The following is a 6,000-nucleotide window of genomic DNA, read 5'->3' on the forward strand; positions in this document are numbered from 1 at the left end:
TACAAGCACTTAGACATGTACATACAGTCAGACAAAAGAGACCATGCAAGTGGAAGTTATGGTCTAAAACTATATACTCATACTTCCTTAGTCTCCAGTTCATGAAAAGGAATGGCACCAATCTGTAAACGGGAGATTTGCCTGCAGAGGTTTTGATCACTCTTTACTGGAAGAGGGTACAAGAGATCACATACAGTACTACATGCTACTTCAGTTTGTAAAGATGTCTACAACTGAGCTCTGCAGATTTCCCCAACACAGCCAGTGTGGCACAAACACCCATGCACTCTCTGGGAGCAGCGCTGTGGACTGCCTCTACAGAGCCCTTGATTTTTACACTTGAACGGTGCTACACTGTGCTGTGCAAATACATCAAGACCAGGAGAGAAAACAGCCCATGGTAATGAAAACAATGATTGACCATCCTCAGAGAATTTAAAAATATTTGGTGGGTGTCTATAACTTTTCTGTACATTAGTGTACAGTGTAAGTTTCAGCAGTTATAGTCATATATTTGATAAAAGTACCACTACCACTTACTGGCAATGTTAGAAATTACTCCTCAGAAGGACTGCAAGCTGTCTTGTTTGTCAATCCTTCATAGTTATTAGAACATGCTAACATCATGAATTAACAAGGCAAGTAGCAATTCTAGTAATGCGAGACTGAGATGTGATGGAGATGAAAGACATCACATTCCTATTCAAACAGCACAAGCTGTCTGAATAAATTACACTATTACTTACATTTATCACTCAGAGCCACAAGACATCTCAATTGCAATATGCTTTAATCTCAATATTTAAAATAGCATATTTTATATACACACCAGCATTTAAATGTACCTTACCAAATCTCCTTAAATTGATTCTATGGCCAACTGCATTTTCATTGCTGATGTGAGCAACCAAGTCTAAGCTACAGTTAAAACTCTTTCGGATTTCAGCTAAAAAGATCTTGACAAATAACTTCAATTTTTCATATCAGTAAATACTTGCTTAAAGCATTAATAAAACAGGATCCAATTCAAGTGCTGGGTTACAGTTTTTTAATTGCTTCATTCTTACTTCTGACACAATCATGACCAGAAAGGTGGACCAGGTGTGGGTCTTCTGTAGCTGCTACACAAAAAGAAAAGTTAAGCTGTGCCTGAACACCATAAAGTTAATAATACACTATACTCTAAACAAAATATACTGTACTGAAAAGATGAGTAACTAGTTCACACCAACTAGTTCACTTGATCTCCAGCATTAGCCCTGTGAGAGTTTGCAACAAGTTTTACTGAAGATGTTACTATGATAAAACTCTAGTTACTCTTACACTATATAACCCCTCTGTTTGCACACCTCTGCTCAGAGCGTTTGCAGTATTTATTTTTCAAAACATTGTCTATTTTTTTTATCCTATGCAATACTTACAGCAAGCCACACAATAAGAAACTAAACTATGGACAAATGGCATTAAAAAAAAAAAAAAAAAAAAAAAAAAAAGGTCGGAATTGCAGGGATTGTATAAACTGGAATAAATCATACAGAAGAAAAATTCTGATTAGGTCTATTACAGTGGAGAAGATTGTGACGCTGGCAGCTAAACGACCATTCTTGATCTGCTTTTAAAATCCAAGTCCACACAGAAAAGAGGGTTTCTCTGAAGAAAACTGTTTCTCCAGATCTCCGAGGCTAGGCTTCTCTTCCCCGGCACCCCATCCATCACCCACAGCATGGGACGTGCCAAGAATTCTCGCCCCCCGCCCGCCGTCCCAGCCCCGGCCAGAGCTGACGCCGCGGTCCCGGCCCGGCTCCGGCGCCGCACTGCCCACAGCAGCGGGACACGGGCGGCCCCGCTCCTGGAGCGGCTCCGCCACCGGCCGGGACCGTGGGGCAAGCTCGCAGATCGCCCGCCAATCCCGGGCGAGGGGAGGCGAAGCCGGACAGGAGCCCGACCCCGGCCCGTCGCCCCCGGGGGCGGGGAAGCCGCTGCGCGGCCGCGCCAGGCGGGCGGCGGGGAGCGGCGCGGAGCCGCCGCCCGGTACTCACCGACTCTCTCGGAAACTTCCCCCAAGTTTCGGCGGCGCGGCGGGCGGCAGCGGACGTGCCCCCCCCCGGCGGGCGCCGGCACCATGGGAGCGCCTCAGCGAGCGGCCGCCGCGGCCGGCCCCAACTTCTGGGGAGGCTGCGACCGTCATAGAACGCGAGCGAGAGCGGCGGGGCGGCGGGCTCAGCCCGCACTCCTCCCGCGGGGCGGGGCAGGGCAGGCGGAGAACAGAGCGGAGCTGAGTGGAGGGAAGGAGGGAGGGAGGGGAGATCAGCACGGGGCGAGGGGCGGCGAGCAGCGCTCCCCAGCACCCCTCCCCATGCACCGTCGGCGGGTGGTGCCAGCGGCGATAGCGGCGGCGTCGGCGCTCGCCTCGCTTGCTGCAGCCCGCTCCGTGCCTGTCCTGCCGGGACACGGCGCACTCAGCGGCCATCGCCGCGTACTCCTTGTCCTTTTTCACCCCGAAGTGCCGGCCCGGCCGCCGCGAAGAGGGGGTCAGAGCGGCGAGGGGCACCGTGTCTGGCGGGGTGGGGCGGCTCGGCGCGACTCGGGGATCGCTGCCTCCCGGCCCGAGCCGCGGCCGCTGCCGGCGCTTGGGCTGCGCCGCGGGGCTCCGTCTAGACGGGGACGGCGGCTACTGCACCGCGCATCCCGGCCGGACGGGCGGGAGCACGGCCCCGGCGCCAGCTTCGCGCTGTGGGCGCGCTCCTACCGGCGATGGCTGTCGGGGGCGAGCCCCGGGCTCCTGGCCCAGCCTAAAGCAGGGGCTCAGCAGGTCTGGCAGTCGTGCTTGTGTTCAGGATCGACGAACACGATTTTAGGGTGAAGGGGGTGTCAGCGTGCCACGGGCGCGGCTGCCGGGTGGAAGGGATGGCACCTTCCGCGGCCAGGTGTGCGGCAGTGTAGGCACAGGGCTAAGTAGTGTGAGTGTAGAAGGTAGCTACAGGAAAACGGAGAGCGTCTGCTAGGAATTGTCTTAAAATAATAAAAGACTTCTCTTCTGAAAAACTGTTTAGGGAAGAAAACATTAAAAAGGAGCACACCATCATCAATTTGTTTAGTTATCGTTTGCATTGACAAAGTACCGAAGGCAGACCCACCTGTGCAAAGGTGACCTCAGCAGTGACACATTGATCTTTAAGGCCCTTGCGGGCCCCCTGTCATGTATGTGACCCCACCTTCAAAATAGCTCAGCATCTGGCTTCCTCATTAAACAAAGGTGGGACAACAGCCCCACACATCAGTGTTGCAAGAGTTTCACAATCATTCAGTAAGTCACAAAGCCCGCTCTGAAATTAACTGTGAATAGAAGAGAATTGTATTTCACCCAAGCTTTCTGCTGTGTTGGATGTACAGGAATAGCAGTGCCGGCATATGGAAGTTGTTTGACTGTAATGGCTGGGAACAGTTCCTGGGACCTCTGGCTGGTCAGGTTGGTGCTGCCCTTCCCTTCCTACTGCACCAGGTGCCCCCAGCCTGGGATCTGCTCTTCTTAGGATGCTGGTGTTCCTCAAAGACTCACCTGCGAGCAGCAAGTGATCTGTCTTCAACTGTGCTGTTGATCCAGGCTTCCTCTGCCCATAACAAAGAAAGTGATTCCAGGGGGCTGAGGACATGTATCAGGGGTGAAATGGATCGTGAGATGTGACCTCATCAGCTTCCAAGGGAACAAAAATCTCACATATTGATAAATATATGATGAAAGTATCACTTTGGAGGTTTTAAACTAAGAACACACAGATTCATCTTCCTTATTCCTACCAGAACCTACCAGAACCATCTCTTGCCATTTCCTTATTCAAAATCACAGGAACAGGTTTTTTTTAAACACTATCGAACAATACCATTGTATTTGCATTAATATATGTGCAAACATATAGTTCCACTTCTTACCACTGGTCAGGGAATTCATACCCACGTCTCCTGGGAGATGCCTGTGCTGCCAAACTAGCGGTTGTTATTCAGGTCTTTCATTCTTACCATTTGTGCTGAAGCTATGGCAAAGCATGATTAATAACTCAGTGTGTTAGAAATTGCAACCACAGATCTGATACTAGCCCTAAAGTTTTTTGTTAAAGCACTATGATAAAAGGGGAAGATTCCAGGTCCAGAGATGTTTATTTGGGGTCTGTTTAATACAACATTCCTATTATGTAGTAATACCTGGGACTATAACAAACTGGTTTGCATTAACTAAATGGCAGTGAATACCACATGAATAAACCAGAGAAAATAATTTGTTGCTCCCTTATTATATGTACAAATAAGCTTGGATAACAATAAATCCATCGATTTATTATATATTCTAGGTTTACAGCTGCCTAGACTTTGTCTATACTAGATAAAGCTTTTTGTTTCTTCACATGATAGATAATTTAGTTTCATGGCAACTAATGTCAAACACAGTACACTGCCAACAAGACCAGATATAGGCAAAAGCAGCCAAAGTAATTTTGAATCAGAATCTTGTGAGGGTGTGGGGGGAGGAAAGACAGGAGACAGGTAAGAGTGGAGTTTCCACATTGTCTACAGCTGGTCTTGGATCTGTGGAAGCAAAAGGCTGTGTGTCACTTGTGTGTAGGATAAATACTCTGAATTTTCTCAATCACCCCAATACAAATAAATAGCATAATAAATGGTCAGTGGTCTTTTGGCTTGTCTCTTATTAAAATAATACTAATGAAAAAAGGTGTCTTTTGATAACTATTATTCTCAGTTTCTTTGGAGGATTTCAGGGTATATTAAACTATTTACTGGATTTAATACTGCTAAATCTGTGGTAGTAGTTTAATCTCCCACATATATTAGCAGTAAAATACCCAAGATTGGTATCATATGAAGCATGAGTCTTATCTTGGCAACAATATAGAGATTGGTTGTATTTTTTATACATCCGTTAGGAAACATCTACTTTTAAAACTATGTATAACTTCATCCATGCCCACGTTCTTCACTTTTTGGTTTATGCCATATTATCTATCACTCGTCCAGATTCCATCCAATCTCCTTAAAAAACCTGGAAAAGCAATTCTGGCTTGAGGACATTCAGTAAGGACACCTGAATTCTGACCATTTGCTCTGATACAATATCCAGGAATGCCTACACTTACCCTTTTCTCTACATGCAGTTGCTGCTTCACTCCTTTCCAAACAGTGTTCAAAAAAGTTCAAATCCTTCCTGATCGTGATGCTCTGGACGCAAGTGCAGAAGACAAAATTATGTCTGAGTCTTGTTTTGCTCTCTGTTTACAATAGTGTATAATGCAGTGTTTATCAACAGGGTGTCAAATAGAATTCCAACAGCTCTGTTAATGATAATTCATCTGAAAGAGGTTTACTTTCTTTACTGCTAAGTGTCTAAAGCAAGTGCTGTTTGTAATTTTTGCCAGACTTGCTTGCCAGTGAGTGCCTACTGTAAGCACTGGCTAAAATCTGAGCTTTTGCAATGTAAAGGTAGCTGTATCGGTAAAGTCTGTCAGCCAAACTCCCGTGGCTTGATTTAGCAGGCAGTAGTTGCCTAGAGTCAGCAAAAGCAATGTTAATTTATATATTTCTGGATCAATATAATGGGGTACACATGCAAGGTCCATGCTAAAAAGATAAAGGGGTTTCTTTGTCTAGAAGTTTGTATTGAAGGGAAATAAAGTAACATTTTGTTGTTGGGCTTTTTGCCAATGCAATAGTGCAAAATGCACTCTTAATTGATACTGCTTTACTTGCAGAGCTTTTACAGGAGGCCTGAAAAAAGGTCATTTAATCTGAGTAGTTTAAAATTCCCTATGCTTTGAGGTTAAAGTGAGCATGGATATGTTTCTCTTGAGTGAAAAACTACTTACACTAATTACAAAAAGAGTTTTTATTTTTCAAAACTGCATGAAATAATGCAGAAGGCAGATTAAATAAAAATATTGTTCATATTCTGCATTCATAACTGCAGTTTAAATCTATCATCTTATTTTCTTG

At 45.9% G+C, this 6,000-nt stretch overlaps 1 protein-coding gene across 1 annotated transcript in view; it reads right to left on the minus strand.

The window, feature by feature from the left end:
* The window catches only part of GHR (growth hormone receptor), a 119,062-nt gene extending 116,873 nt beyond the window's left edge, over nt 1–2,189 (minus strand). Inside the window, exon 1 of the mRNA XM_041424567.1 lies at nt 2,040–2,189. The gene's annotated coding sequence lies outside the window, so the exon portion shown is untranslated. The remainder of the gene's footprint in view (nt 1–2,039) is intronic.
* Between the last annotated feature and the right edge of the window lie 3,811 nt (nt 2,190–6,000).

This window comes from Onychostruthus taczanowskii, unplaced genomic scaffold (genome assembly GCF_017590055.1).
Source record: "Onychostruthus taczanowskii isolate IOZ18803 unplaced genomic scaffold, ASM1759005v1 scaffold83, whole genome shotgun sequence".
Taxonomy (NCBI): Eukaryota; Metazoa; Chordata; class Aves; order Passeriformes; family Passeridae; genus Onychostruthus; species Onychostruthus taczanowskii.